Source organism: Xenopus laevis, chromosome 8L (genome assembly GCF_017654675.1).
Source record: "Xenopus laevis strain J_2021 chromosome 8L, Xenopus_laevis_v10.1, whole genome shotgun sequence".
Taxonomy (NCBI): domain Eukaryota; kingdom Metazoa; phylum Chordata; class Amphibia; order Anura; family Pipidae; genus Xenopus; species Xenopus laevis.
Window position 1 is genome coordinate 13,509,919 of NC_054385.1, and position 16,309 is coordinate 13,526,227.

The following is a 16,309-nucleotide window of genomic DNA, read 5'->3' on the forward strand; positions in this document are numbered from 1 at the left end:
TATGCCATATAAATGCTGAAAATAGTCATTTTTTGCCATACGTTGACTCAACGTATATGGCAAAAAATTACTATTTTCAGCATTTATATGGCATATTTTTTCTGGCAACTGTGCTTCAGTGGCTGCGACCAAAAAAACTGGGCAAACAATGCCTACAAGGTCAACGTATGGCAAAAAATGACTATTTTCAGCATTTATATGGCATATTTTTTCTGGCAACTGTGCTTCAGTGGCTGCAACCAAAAAAACTGGGCAAACAATGTCTACAAGGTCAACGTATGGCGAAAAATTACTATTTTCAGCATTTATATGGCATATTTTTTCTGGCAACTGTGCTTCAGTGGCTGCGTCCAAAAAAACTGGGCAAACAATGCCTACAAGGTCAACGTATGGCAGTTGTTTAAAGAGAACAGTAGATTACTAGCCAGCAAAGCTACCTAAGCTAAAATGTCCCTCAAATCCCTGCAGACTTCTGTCCCTCCAATACAGAGCAGTATCAAGCAGATTACTAGCCAGCAAACTTACTATCATCTGTCCCTGAAATCACTAACAGCTCTCCCCCTACACTATCTCTTCCAAGCACACACAGGCAGATTTTTCAGATACATTTTTGCCCTTGATCCCCCTCTGGCATGCCACTGTCCAGGTCGTTGCACCCTTTAAACAACTTTAAAATCATTTTTCTGGCCAGAAATGTCTTTTTTAGATGTTAAAGTTCGCCTTCCCATTGAAGTCTATGGGGTTCGCGAACCGTTCGCGAACCGCTCGCGTTTTTGCGCAAGTTCGCGAATATGTTCGCGAACTTTTTTTCCGACGTTCGCTACATCCCTACTGTTCCATCACTTTGGAAAGTTGTACTTTTTACCAGTTGGAGAATGGTGGACTGAACCCCGGGAATACCTTGAAAAAATGTAAATTTTTGTGTCACCTATTGAGATCTTCCACCTAAGGCTCCCCAGCATCCCTCCAACAGGTGGGGTCCAAACAGACAGAAACACATGATGACTCCCCTTTAAAAGAATAGAGACCCCTCTGGCCAATAAGGAACTACCAGGCAAACGTCTAACCTGGAAAGAAATATAGTTCCCCTTCCTAGCTCTGAACAGGCCCAACCCTAACCCTTCTTTGTAAAATACTTTTACTCCTCTATACTGATATCATGGTAGTCAATGTTTAGCAGTGTCATCTGCCATACACCAGAGAACAGATGTGTTTCATTTAAACCAAGGGCTGATAACCATTCATCTAAACCAAGGGCGGTGTTAGTCTGTTGAGAAAGGCCCTGCTGGTATTTTAGGAATGCCTCATCACTCATTGAGAAAAAGACAACCCTGTATTTAGCTGATTACATACATACACTTTCCTCTTGGAAGGAACTGCAAAACACACTCTACTTTGACTTCATTCTCTTTCACAGTGAAGACTTTCTGTACTTCCAGGGGGTCTGGAGGATATGGGGGTGGGTAGTCTTATACCATACGCAGACACTTCCAGACACATTATAAATTATGATCTCATATAATGAAAATGGGTGGATTTCTCTGTCTGGCTGTGGTCCAGAATTTGGGTAGCCCCAATGGAGAGTAGAATAATCCACTGTTGCTAATGTTACAGCAAACAGAAACGTAAAACACCTCAAAATGTACAGCTGCTAATTCTGGATCTGGGGCCGACAAAGGCTAATGTGGTTTTATGGGTGATTAGAGATCACCGATACTGGAACCAGTTATAGGCACTCTGTGGCTTAAATTGTGTATTTAGTACAACCCAAGCACTCTGCTGTTTCATCCTACTCTGTGCCTTAAGTTGTGTATTTAGTACAACCCAAGCACTCTGCTTTTTTGTCCTACTCTGTGCCTTAAGTTGTGTATTTAGTACAACCCAAGCACTCTGCTGTTTCATCCTACTCTGTGCCTTAAGTTGTGTATTTAGTAGGGATGCACCGAATCCAGGATCCGGTTTGGGATTCTGACAGGATTCGGCCTTTTTCAGCAGGATTCGGAATTGGCTGAATCCTTCTGCCTGGCCAAACCGAATCCAAATGCTAATTTGCATATGTAAATTAGGGGCGTGTAGGGATATCGCGTGACTTTTCGTCACAAAAGTAGATTTTTCCCACTTTTTCCTTTCCTGACCCTAATTTGCATATGCAAATTAAGATTCGGATTCGGTTCGGTATTCTGCCAAATCTTTCACCGGGGATTCGGACGAATTCCAAATAGCCTCATCAGTAGTGATGTGTGGGTCATGGGCAGGTTTAGGCCAAACTCTTTCTTCTGCCCACACTGCTCGCGACTTTACTATACCCCACATCCTTCTCCAGGAGATAGTATTTATAGACTTGTGCTTGTTTTGTCCCAATATTTGGAAGCGGGATAGGAGGGGACGGGTTAGAGTCGGGTGTGGGTCAACTTTTTGTTAACTTACACATCACTAAACCACAGGGCAGTCGCACCTAAAGAACCAGGTGCACATATTATTCTCACAGCAAAGGCTGAAAATTATATCATGCAGGGGTGTAACTACCAGGATGCATTGGCCAAAACTGCATCCGGTTCAACTCCCCCTGGAGAACATGCTGCATTGTGGGTAAAAAAAATTGTGATAGTATACTGCGATGCAGAGGTAATTGATTACATTTTCAAACTTTTTTTGCCTTGGTACTATTTAGGAATGAGATGTCACCATATGAGGAACAGAGACGAAACTAAGAGCAGTTCACCCTCTTTGGGTTCATTTACACAAAGCAATTTTAATTTTGAAGAGGAAACATATGTCTGCCTATGACCTTGAGTGTGACTTAAATGGGGAGTGGCAAAAAGTGGGAGTGGTTATATATATTTTCCATCCTGAGTGCTACACCCCTACTCCTCCCTGTATGTCTCCAGATATCACACTGAAATTATGGCAACCATAAACTATTGAAAACCACAGAATCAGGACTGATCACATCAGCACTACAGAAAAGTTTAGGCACCATGGAGAGCTTTGCAGCAAAGTAGCAGATGAGGTTGATTCTGACATTCCTTAACGCAATTATAAAATAATACTAAAGAACCCAATGGGGAGCAGCTGCCAGCTTTTGAATGATGTGGGTTAGAACTAGGCTGCACTTCATTCCACCTCTTAACAGTCAATTCAAGTTATTCTTATTTAATAATTATAGGAGGGTCTTAAAATTTTAATTTCATTTCTCCAGTGGATGGGAAACCCCTAATTGCTAGTAAAGAACAACAATTGCATAAATGTTAAATATGTAACTAATTATACTGTTATGTTATGTTTTCGCACTTGAAGGGAAAGTCCACACAATATGTGCAGCAGATGTACGTACACAAGAACAAGTCAGTAGCAATTAGTAGCATGAACTGGGCAGGAGGTACCTTATATGTCATCCTAGCTTATTTCTTGTGATACCCAAGCCTAACCAGTGGTGCCAAACCTACTGTCTTTCTTTTGTATAGATTAATACTAGATATAAATGCTCTGCGTTACCACAATATCAGACAAAATTATGACCATCGATTGTGATCATTTTAAGCACTACACCTACTCAATACATTATGAATAAAAATGTGTTGGACATTATCTGATCTGTCCTTCATAAAGCCATGCTGATCGGTGAATAAATTCGCCAGATGCGAATTCACGTCAAATTTCCAAGTTTCGGCGCTGGCGAATAAATCTGCATAACTGCAGCAAAAATTTGCCGTCAACAAATCCATTGCGTCCAAAAAAATGTAGGAGCGCGGCAGAATAGCCACGCACATTTGACGCATCAAAATTATTCGGACGTCCGTTGACTGTAATGCATTTTGACAAAATAAGCGCGTGTAAAACAAATTGTCGTGGGCGTCGAAATTGACACGTGTCAAAATAATTTTGACGTCCATTGACTTCATTTATCCGTCAATAATGCTAATTACTACGTATCATGCTATTAGGCAGGACATGTGATCACTTAACAAGTCTTCAAATAACTTGCCCACTACAGAGGTCAAACTTACAGGCTGATAATTTCCTGTCTGAGACTGTAATCCCCTTTTAAATATTGGAATTAAAGCAAATTTCCTTAAATCTGTTAGCACCAAAGCAGATGAAAGAATCTGAGAAAATCAGAAATAGTTGCCAAAACAGAACTAAGCTCTCCAATTACTCATGACAATCCATACCACCCTGTAACTTTTGTTCCCATACAGTTTTCTTAAAAATAAGGAAAATATCCTGTGTTAGCCACTAGCAGTTAGTTTGAGGTAAGCCTACTGTACTACAACAAAGTAAATCCCCTAACACTGGCTATGTTGCATATTCTGATAATAAAACATCATTATTTGTATTTGCCGAAATATTTTGAACCACCCTTTTTTAAAAAAAATCTCATACATATTTGGGAATGTCTTTGCAAGTGAAGCAATCAATTTTCTATTTTTGTCTTCACGATTGATGATGAAAAATGCAACCGTCCCCTCTTACTTTTAGCTTTTAAATCCTTTCCACTTTTTTCCTTTTTATTTCTGTACATTGAGTAAAGCCACACAGGTTGGTAATAAATGCTATTAACATGTTTTCCAAAGCGAAAACATTCATAACAGTTATGATTATATATCATTTTCAAAGACAAGCATTTCTGTTCTGTGTATTTAGCTCGGAATCCAACGTCCCAATTTATGCATTGAAGGGATCTATCCTGAAATTAAAGGAGAACTGAACCCTAAAAATTAATATGCCTAAAAATGCCATATTTTATATACTGAACTTATTGTATCAGGCTAAAGTTTCAGCTTGTCAATAGCAGCAATGATCCATTACTTCAAACTTGTCACAGGGGGTCACCATCTTGGAAAGTGTCTGTGACACTCACATGCTCAGTGGGCTCTGAGCAGCTGTTGAGAAGCTAAGCTTAGGGCTCGTCACTAATTATCCAGCAGAAAATGAGGTTGGTCTGTAATATAAGCTGATGCTACAGGTTTGCTGATTATTAAATTCTGATGCTAATTGCACTGGTTTCTGTGCTGCCATGTAGTAATTATCTGTATTAATTACTAATCAGCCTTATATTGTGACATTTCTATTCTATGTGTACTGTATATTGTGAGTGGGTCCCTAAGCTCAGTAAGTGACAGCAGCACAGAGCATGTGCAGTGAATCAGCAGAAAAGAAGATGGGGAGCTACTGGGGCATCTTTGGAGACACAGATCATTACTACTAAAGGGCTGTGGTTGCCTTGGGCTGGTACAGAAGCACAAAACATAATGTACCACATTTCTAGCTACTTCTTTAGTTAGGCTTTAGTTCTCCATTAAGGGTCTTTGTGGAGCCATCGTGTTTTTATTTATTTATTGCAATATACATTAAATAAGATAATGGCTATAGTTTCATTCATTCCATTTCCAACACCTAAAAATAACATCCATGGACAGGGTCATTCTTTAGGGTTGCCACCTTTTGTGGTGGCAATAGCACCCTGCACTAATAAGGCGTCTGGACAATGATATAAGTGGCAGTGCAGCTAAGAGGGGAGGAGCTGTAACCTAGACAGAGCTTTTGCCTGACCTTGCCTGGACATTGGGGGTTAATTATCAAAGGTCGAGTGTTAGTGTTTTTTTTTTTTTACCTTGAATGAACTTTAATGAACTCGAATGGTAACTTAAGAAAAAACTCAAATGTGAAAAACCCGATACTGTGACTTTCAGTCCCGCAACTCGAACACTCGAATTGCCCCTGAGAACCAGCTGTGGGCCCCTGCTAGTCTTGACATATATCCCAATATTTCCAAGCAGCTAATTACATTTACAGGTATGGGACCTGTTATCCAGAATGCTCGGCACCTGGGGTTTTCCGGATAATGGATCTTCCTGTAATTTGGATCTCCTTACCTTAAATCTACTAGTAAATCTTGTAAATGTTAAATAAACCCGAAATTCTGATCTTGCTTCCACTAAGGATTAATTATATCTTAGTTGGGATCAAGTACAACCTACTGTTTTATTATTACAGTGAAAAGGGGGAATCATTTTTTGAAATTTGGATAATTTAATTATAATAGAGTCTATGGGAGGCAGCCTTTCCATAATTTGGAACTTTCTGGATAATGGGTTTTCAGGGTTAACAGATCCTTTACTTGGAAATGTAAGTGATCTCCTTCGTGGAAATGTATAATTAGAGATGTAACTGTTACGTATTATAAATATGTCAAGCTATTCATTAATAAATATAATTGAAATGCATTCAATTTGCCTTTTAATTCCTTAGTCATTGTTCTTCCAATGGGAAAGAGATTGTGGGTTGGTGATGATGTTTGCTCACCCTGAACAGGTCGATGACATCATAAGTCACTTCTCCCAAGATGAGGCTTATCAACTGGATAGACCTTTGCCGGTTATAGAATTCCCTTACAAACGTTAGCTTAATTGGCTCCCTACGTCTACTTGCTGCAAATTGCATCGGCTCAGGCAAACACATGGAGTAAGCTAGAAAAACAGCTTGTTATCCACAAAAAAAACTAAAGAAAACAAACATGGAATCAGTTTTTTGTTTTTTTTAATTTTGGCATTTCAAAGAACTTTCTTACCCCCATAAAATCATTTGGTTAAAAAGGGTGAAAGACACACGATCGTCTGTGGGATTTTGTTTTTAGGTTTTTTTTTTGGCAGGTGTGATGTCACAACATCCCAAAGTCGTTTACATATAATATATTTCAAAAGGGGAGGAGGTTGTAAAGCAATCTGAGTAGTGGAGGCTCTGCTGTCTGCTAGGGAATTACATCCTTCAAGCTCACATACAAGACCCTGCAGCAGGCAGCCCTGTTCTAGTCAGTACAAGGGGGGCGGTTAGGGTGGATGCCTCCTTTTGTTACAGAAGAAAAGTCAGAAAAGTGAGGAGGAGAAGAAGAAACTGGAAGATTTTGTTTAAAAAAGTGGAAAAAAAAAAACGTTCTGAACCAGAGACTGTGATATTATAAACGGGACGCAAGTTTATTGCCTGGAAGGAGCCTTTGTATATTGAAAGAGAAAAGAGAGAGAGAGGTACAGTATTTCTATGTTCACACTCCTATTTGAAGAGAATGTAAATGTAAAATTTCTGTTTTCTGTGCATCAAATTATGAGGTTTAAAAAAAAAAGAGAGCTTTTTAGAAAAAAAAAAAGTTTGTAGAAAAACGATCTACTTGGATCCTCAAGTCTTATGAAACTTCTTGTGCGAGATGCTGAACAGTTGGGACATGTTTAACCTTTCCATGTTCTGGAACATTCTTTGATTGATCCAAATTTTTTATTTACTGATATTTTGTGGTTTTTCATTTAAAAAAATTTAGACTGCCTATATTGATATGTGTTTAACCCCTTAATTGCAATAGACTGTATAATCTACGGTGGTGCCAAATCTTTAGTATTGGCGTGGTCAGCAGTGTAGACTCAACATTTCTGTTCTACTTTTACCTTCCACCACAGCAGCCTATGCCACATAGGTGTTTTTTTTTTTATTGTTAAAGAGCACGTGTTTTGCCCCCTCCTATTTATTTTAAAATTTAAATGGGAGCCTTGCAGCCGTGGCGTGCATGTGAATTCTCAAGGCGATACCTTGGTACCCGACTTAGATGGATTTCAGTAGACATCTCAGTTGTATGATAGCATTGAGCAGAGGATGCTCGGATGGTTTTTTTATTGTTTAAGTTTTCATAAACAGTTTCCAAACTGTGAGCAACTAAGGGGTCCCAGAGCAATGGTTGGGAGATCCTACCCTAAAGGCAAGCTAGAGTGAGAGATTGCTGTTGATCTTCTAAATCTAGCATGGCAACCACATAAAGAGTAGGAGATCTAAATTTTGGCACAATGACGACCGAGATCTCCATTCTACTCATTTACCCCATATGGCTATGCCTCATTCCTTCAAGTGATATGGCATGTATACATTGGTATATTCATAAAATGAATATGTCAAACAGTATAGAAACTGCCGGTGGATGACATACAGTATGACGTTCCCTACAGAATAGTAACTTCAGTTGTGCCTCTGAAAGGGGCAGTGTCTATGGGCACCATCATATCAATGATCAAAATGCCCCTCTGGTTTTCAAGAGTAGAGAGTGCAATATTGTATCCCTTGTGTAACAGCACGGAGGGAGGTCTACTTTATCGGGGTCTCCGCCCTTATGACTACAAGCCAAAAACACTTCATTGTTCATTTCCTCCAACCACAACCCTGCCAATATTGCTAAAAGAAACAGTGGTTGATGCCAGGGCTGACATACGCATTAATGACACCAAAGCCTGTACTATTGGGGTTGTTTTTCTGCTAACAGCTAACCATGATCCTAAAACTAAAAAGTGCAGAGACAAATCATTCGGTGGAAAGTTCAGAAAAGCTTTAATGGAGAAAGATCTGCTGCTCTTTAGGTTGAAGATACATCAAAGACAAGTGGTTCATGTAGTTAAGTTTCCAAGGAAGCGATTTCCAACCTCTTGCAACTTGTTTCAGCAAGCATGATTACATGGTTATAACCAATTCATAAATTGCATGACTGACCCCTAGGGTAAGTCTTACAAAGTGGTTGGGGTGTAAGACTAGTTGGGTTCTCCTGGGTTTATTAGATGGTCGATGACTGCTACCATACTTTGAGAACAGTACAATTGCATGGTGCAAGGAGGTGCATGAGTTCACTTGGTCACCATGATGGTACTATGGTTAGTATTGCTGCCTTTTAGCACTGGGTCCTGAATTTGATTCTATCAAAAGCTCTATCTGCATTGAGGTTTGTAGGATATCCCTGAGTCTGCGTTATTTTCCTATTTATGCCTCTACAGTCCAAGTACCTATAGTGGAGCATGTTTAAAAATGGATATGATACACTCAACTTTTAATTATAACCATTCAAAGTCTCTGATGGCCCAACAGGGGCTAAGGGTGGGACCAGCATCCTAGAGCATCAGAGGTCCTTAACCTTTTTTACCCATGAAACACACTCAGATGTAAAAATAGTTGGGGAGCAACACAAGCATTAACAGTGTAACTGGGTGGTACAAAATAAGGGCTGTGATTGCCCATTTGGTAGCCACTGTGTGGACTGGCAACCTACAAGAGGCTCCGTTTGGCAGTACACCTGGTTTTTATGCAACCAAAACTTGCATATAAAGCAGAAATTAAAAAATAATCAACTTTGAGGCCACTGGGAGCAACATCCAAGGGGTTGGTGAGGAACATGTTGCTTATGAGCCACTGGTTGGGGACCACTGCTCTAGACAAAAGACAAATAATGGCACTTACAATGGCATGATTTTACCTGGAGCTGGTGCCAATTGTGATCTTATATTGGGTGGCTCCATATCTTGCTAGTTACATACAATGTGTGGCTCATGCATGCACATATCCCCAAACTGCCCTAGTTGTGCATTGAGTATTGTGTTGGATGTATATACAGGTCCCAAGTCTGCATGCACCAGCCAGCGATTGTTGTTATTAGTATTTAATCCAACCCCCGAGGATGGAGTTGTATCAGCTTGCAGATCTAGTGAGAGAAGCTGATGAAGGGAGTGATAGGTGCCCTTTAAGTTTGACATATAAGGTATGTGGGGCATATTATAACCCACACACATATGAATTGGAGAGTGGGTGTAACCCTAATCAATACCTTTGCTGCAGAAAACATCTCTACCAATTACTGGTGTAATTAGAAGTGACTGCGCCCCTCAGCAAATGAATGTAAACTTACTCTGTGCTCCTCTGAGCACTTTTGCAATTTACATTAATGTACTTAATTTACATTACAATTGCTTTCATAGTCAATTAACCCTAGGGTTGTTGAAACAGCTGCACTGAAAGTTCCCGAGTCAAAAACCAGGTGATATTATAGATTTAAAGGGCATGTAAAGTCTAAAATAGAATAGGGCTAGAAATGCTGTATTTTGTATACTAAATATAAACATGAACGTACTGCACCACAAACCTAATCAAACCAATAATTTATGCTTTCAAAGTTGGCTACAGGGGGTCACCATCTTGTAACTTTGTTAAACATCTAAGGAAAACACTAAAATACTCTAAAAAAAAACATCAGGGATAAAAAAATGACAGCACAGCTGCCCAGCTTAATTCAGACTTAGTTGGTTGGCTCCAAATATAGAAAATTATGTAGAGCAAAGTATTGGTCATTTTTTGGCCTAGGGGAGAACATGGAAAAGTTCTTCAAAGGAATAAAATGGCTCTTTTTGTAGCTGCCAGCATTTGGAAATTGGGTTTTAAAGAGAACCCATCATACTCAAAGTTTCCTCTTTAAATATAACTCTGTACCATGAGCATCAGTCATTTCAGGAACGAGGTTTGAAGATTTAATCTGCTGATGTGTTATGTTAGCCATTGGCAGATGAGGGACTCAAGAGGAACCAAGGCTACACTTCACTTCCTTATCTGCCCATGCACCAGGCTATGGTTAACATGGTACATCGTCAGATTATATTTTCATATCAGCTACTCTTCCCTTCCCAGCGTGTCCATTTGTTTGGGCTGTTGACCCAACATACTGTGTATGGCCCCGTATACCGCACGGATCATTCCATTAATCTTGTAGGCCGACTGGTTGGATCCCAAACATTGATGAATACAGGAGGAGGCATGTAGATATTGTGATTGGAAGTGTGTGTTTTCATGTAGACAAATAGGCAAAAAATTGGAAAATAGGGGGGTGGGCTTTAGGGTAATGCCACATAATCATTAAATAGTACTTGAAGTGGATGCATTCCTATTGGATGCACATAACAATTGAGTTCGACATCAAAAGACTTGAACATGGGTTTTGGCACGGAGGTCTATCTCTCACCACACAGTGCATGTCTGATTAGACACTTTCCATTCAGTAGTGCCAACAGCGTTGCCTGGAGGACGTGGGAATTTATCTGCTGCTGGCAGCGTTTGACCAAACACCTTACGATTGCAGTGTGCAAAGTATAATTTATCAATCCAATCGCCAATGTTTTTTACCCAGTATTTTCCCATACCATTCCAAAGTGGACAGCGGATGACAGAGGAGTTGCTTCTAATGCAATTGCAGCAACGTGTCAAAATGAACACACTTGTACTTTGATACAAATCAATCAACGTTGTGCCAAAAAAAGTGTAATTCATTTCAAGGAGGCTCCATAAGTATGATGTATGCGCACTATTCTTTCAGCACATCTGAGCAGGGTGTTGAGGTAACCCTGGAGCCACTGCCTGCTTGGAAAACGCTGATCGCTTTAGGGTTCCCCTGAGATAGGGGACATTGGGGAGATAGGGAAATTGCAGCACCCAAATTGGCACAGGAGGCAAGAGAAAGGCAGCAGCACCAAGCGTAACTATTATGAAAGTGCAATGAGTTTGCGTTGAAGGGTTTTATACACTGACTGCAGGCAAATTTGTACACACAACCAGTGTCCACCGGAGTTGTAGCCTTACTGGCCCCCACATACCCAGTCCCAACCATGAGGTCCTCCTGGTGCCACAACCCCTCTCTGTCCCCCTCTTCTCCAGTTCGTGCCTTGTTTTCTCTTTTTACCACCACGATCAGGGCTGGGGGAGGGTCAGGGGACAGCACCCATGGGTCGGTGGTGCACACGAGGGATGGAGCCCACTGGGTTTTTACCCAGTGTCCTGCCGGCCTAGTCCGACACTGCACACAATTGCACTTGTGGTCATAAATGTCCCCTCTTGTGCACCATGTGTCTTAGCTAGCCAGCAGGACAGGAACTGGGCAAGTAGTATGGGCCAATAGGTCTATCTCCCCAGCTTTAAACCAAATAAATGGTTGAATACATCCCAAATAACAGTTCCCTGCTTGGGTCCATGCAGATCATTTCTATTTGCTGAATGGAAACGGGGAGGCACATGCTTCCAGTTGCCCAAAAACAAGCCCTCTCTTGTCACTCTTGCTATTGGAAAAAAATAGCACTCACTAATTTTCCTAGAAAAACAATCACCTGTTGACTGACAGCTATGCGACGGTTTGGCAACTCCAGTGTGAAAATGTTGTTAAATCACGAAAAGGCATTAAAAAACATAAAACAGTCTTGCGTATCATAAATAAGAAGAAAATAGTCATGATTTACAGCATTTCTAGCTGGTAGAAAGGCACAGCCGCAGGGCTTCTGGGAAATTCGACAAAAATAAATATTTACAAAAACGGAAAAAAAGAGACAGTATTTGTATGAATATTAATTTACGCTAAAAGATGATGACAGGTGATGGATGATGTAACACTATTACATTAAAAGTGACGTCATGGAGGGTTAATTGCACAGGTCCTGGAATCCTTGATTGGATCACGTTAGAGGAAATGATCTCACTCTGTTTGTAGACATAGATCTGAGTGGGGCAGCCACGGTTTCAGTAGAAGAATACGGACGTGCACAAATCAGGAGCAGATAATTACAATCACTGATCCCATGCAAAATCATTATGGGACCAGGATGCCAGATTTCGTGCCTCTCTTAAAAATTGCTTTATCTCATGCATTGAACGTGACCCACCACATCAGTCTTAAAGTTTGATATGTTTATTACCCTTTCTCTTTTACTCCCTCCAACTTCATGTTGGGTCCCCAAGTTGTAGCTGTGTGTTGCTGCAGGGAATGTTTCCTTCTTGATATGGATGAATGTTTATATCATGTAAAGTCTCTCCCTCCTCTCAGCTTCCCTAATGTATAAAGTGAAACATCTGTTATGTGATACATCTCCTATACTGTTCTCAACATTGCTTCCCCTCAAGTAAGGCCTCTCTGGTGCTGGTGCCAAGAGCAAATACCCCTCCAATCCAAAAAGCTGTCCCAGTTTTTATGTCCCTGAACACAGAGGCTCATGAGCCTTGTGGCCCCAACTGGTGCAACCGGTGCTACAAAAATTCCAATGATTGTTTCAGGAGATTTAGTAGTTTATTAGTTTGCTGGCCCAGTCTTAGGATAACAGCATTACACAAAGGAATGTACAGATTGTATCACGTCACATATTTCAGATTATACAAATCCACTACCTTTTTTCCTGTGCCAACATGGATGGGAGGGGATAACTATATGTTTCTCTCCATACACACTTCATGAATGCAGTGCTGCCAAATGCCGACAGCACTGTATTCATGGGATGAACACATGTAGCTGCACTCCATTTTGGAGCGGAGAGACCTACAGCTATTCTTGCTGGGCAAGACATAAAGCAGTAGCAAAACTTGACTTTGTCAAAAAAATCTGCAGAGGGGGCCTGGCACAAGCTGTCCCTCCTCTCCAGAGCCCGCTCATGCTTACGGTTGCCACCCTTTATGGAAAAAAATACCGGCCTTCCTATATATTTAACTTTTTTCCCTATTAATAACATTGGGGTCAGCCATCATATTTACTGGCCAGGCCGGTAAAATACCGGCCAGGTGGCAACCCTACTCATGCTGCACCTCGCAGACCCCACGGTCCAGGCACTGGGTGGGGTCTCCTGTGTAGGTAGTTACACCACTGACTCTAAGTGCAAAAAATAGGGTTTTCCCCCTGTAAATTACCCTTTCTCGAGCATATACCTAGCCAAAAATTGCTTTGATCGCTAGGGTAAAGGGCATGGGATCAGATGAACTTATGAAGAGAAATTGAATGGGGGCTTCAAGTCAAGCAAATGTCAGGGGGATAACGTATTTTGCTGTGACCCCCTTGGCAGTTTTGTAAAATTGCAGATAGCCTTGCCTTTTTCTGGGTGAGTGCATTTTTTGCAACCTCAATGATTATGTCCTAATCATATAAGGATGTGGTTGATAATAGTACAAAGAGCATAATATACTGTATATAATATTGTCTGCCAAGATACTGGAGTTATAATTCATCAATTTAATGCCCCTACCAAACTTCCTGTATTACCCTGATCCCACGCCCCCTTTGCTCTGATTCCAGTTCTGTGTATCTAAATTACATTCCCTCGACCATGTACCTCCTAAAAGCAAAGAGAATGAAAAACACGGCATGGCACCCCGGTTGGAGGTTTCAACAAATCACTTTGCAATATTTTTGGATCACTTTCAGTCTGTAGAAATGTCTTCCATTTTCAGCTCCAAATTGGGTGGAGGAGCTGCAATTTTTTCTTACTTCTTGTTGCTCCTGCTGCTTTGGGCGATCTTGCCCAAGACCTCCCACGTGGATTCTATAGTCATAAAATGAACGTTTTTGGGAAAAGACAACTATGTCAGTACAAAGTCCTTTGTGCTTTTTGGATCCTTCTGAGTTCTGGAATGATGTATGATAAACATTTTGGGTTTAAAGCTTCTGAGAAATTTCTTTTAAAAATCAATGTTTCATAAACGACTTAGTGGCAAGCAGTTAGCATATTCCTCGGCAGAATTAGACCCATAATATCATAACGGCTGCTGTGTGTCTAGAGGATACCACAGAGGTCAACTGCTGGCACATTTTAGTTCATGGAGAGGAACAAGCAAAACATGGAACATGTTATTGGAACAAATGAATGCCAAAGCTAATGTTGATTCAGACTGTAGAGTGGTTAACATGAATGAAGAAAACAGGAGCCTGGTAGTTTGAGTTTGGTCCTCATTAAAGATACAATTTTAATCAGCATCAACAAGATTCAATGGGTTCCTCCTATAAAGTCAATTTCAGAGGTAAGGCTCATTGGACAGAACCAAGATAAACAAACTGGCAGGGGTTTTCTGAGAAGTTTAGACTTGGCTATCACTGACATACTGAGTAAATGCTCGGGACCTGGGGTTTTCATGATAAGGGTCTTTCTTTAATTTGGATCTCCATATTTTAAGACTACTTAAAAATAATGTAAACATTAAATAAACCCAATAGGATTATTTTGCCTCCAATAAGGATCGTATCTTAATTTGGACCATGTATAAGGCATTACAGAGAAAAAGGAACATTTTTGAATTATTCGATTAATATGGAGTCTATCGGGGATGTACTTCCCTAATTCCAAGCTTTCTGGATAACAAGTTTCCATATTACGGATCCCATACCTGTATATCAGTCACATTTCCAAGTGATTGAGTACAGCCCCCAACTAATAAAAGAAAACTAAAGGATGTAAAGACCTAGTGAACAGGACCTATGTAAATCGTTTGGGGTTGACTATTCCAAAAGCGGTCAAAACATTACAGTGAATAGCAAGAAAGAAGACTTTAGAACGGAATTCAGAATGGAAGAACATCAAATGAACCCACAGAACAGCTTGACTTGACCACAACAAATGAAATCGCTGGCAGCATGGTGGGGGTCTTGTTTCAATATATGTGTGCAAAACAGATCATCCCAATGGTTGAGGGACAGGAAATGCTAAAAATAAGCTTCTAGTTGCCTGTAGGAACATGGCCTTCAACTACCCTACTTCTCTGCAGCACCAACCAAGTGCAACGCATCGTTGACACAAGTGTGTTGGGTGTGTTCAATGCTAGGGAAGCTAGAGAAGTTAAACATATCTGCTAGTTCAATTCAAGACCTACGGTACTTTCTGGCTTTCGGCATACGTTTGTGCTTCAGAATGCAGAGATGGAACTTGGATAGAAGCTCAACAGAAAATATAAGAACATATGGCCACTCATCAATATACTTTTCTCCATTCTTTCCACCATCATTCTTTCCTTTGGTAATTATACCATCTGCTCCATTGTCTCTGTTCTGTTGATATCATACTGTTCTTGCACCTTAGTGGGCCAGTCTCTCTTTATTAACCCTGGTTAGTAATAAGTGCTTCTTGGGTTTAGTGTATTTACATAATGTTTTATCCCAGTGTTTCTTACCTTTTTAAGCTTTGTGACCTAATACATTGTTTAGAACCAATTATGCACCTTGTTTCAGTTATATTTTCCAATTTATCACATTACAGGAGATAAAGAGGACCACCCTATACAACACAGGCACAAATGAGTGGAGACACCCTATCTTAACACTTTACATGTTCTTATGGATGCTGTTAATACTTAATTACACGTAAGGCAGTTTTGCTTGTAATAGCAGTGGGATAATAGCCTTTAGGGAGGTAGTATCACTGTGGGGTAGCAGGGATAGTATGGAGAGATGGTGCCTATAGTAACAGTGGATAATAGTCTCTGGGAAGGGAGTGTGACTGTGGGATAGCAGGTATAGTAGGGAGAGATGGTGCCTATAGTAACAGTGGATAATAGTCTCTGGGAAGGGAGTGTGACTGTGGGAAAGCAGGTATAGTAGTGAGAGATGGTGCCTATAGTAACAGTGGGATAATAGTCTCTGGGAAGGGAGTGTGACATTACAGGTACAGTATGGAAGATATGAATATATATTGGATAGTCCTACATCATAAAATTAATGAGCCCCCCT

At 40.5% G+C, this 16,309-nt stretch overlaps 2 protein-coding genes across 2 annotated transcripts in view; one reads left to right on the forward strand and one right to left on the reverse strand.

Annotated features, from left to right (window-relative positions):
* Nucleotides 1-16,309, reverse strand: part of LOC108706216 (three prime repair exonuclease 2) — a 200,435-nt gene that overhangs the window by 100,146 nt on the left and 83,980 nt on the right. The window lies entirely within an intron of this gene.
* Nucleotides 6,720-16,309, forward strand: part of bgn.L (biglycan L homeolog) — a 28,222-nt gene continuing 18,632 nt past the window's right edge. Inside the window, exon 1 of the mRNA XM_041573227.1 lies at nt 6,720-7,025. The gene's annotated coding sequence lies outside the window, so the exon portion shown is untranslated. The remainder of the gene's footprint in view (nt 7,026-16,309) is intronic.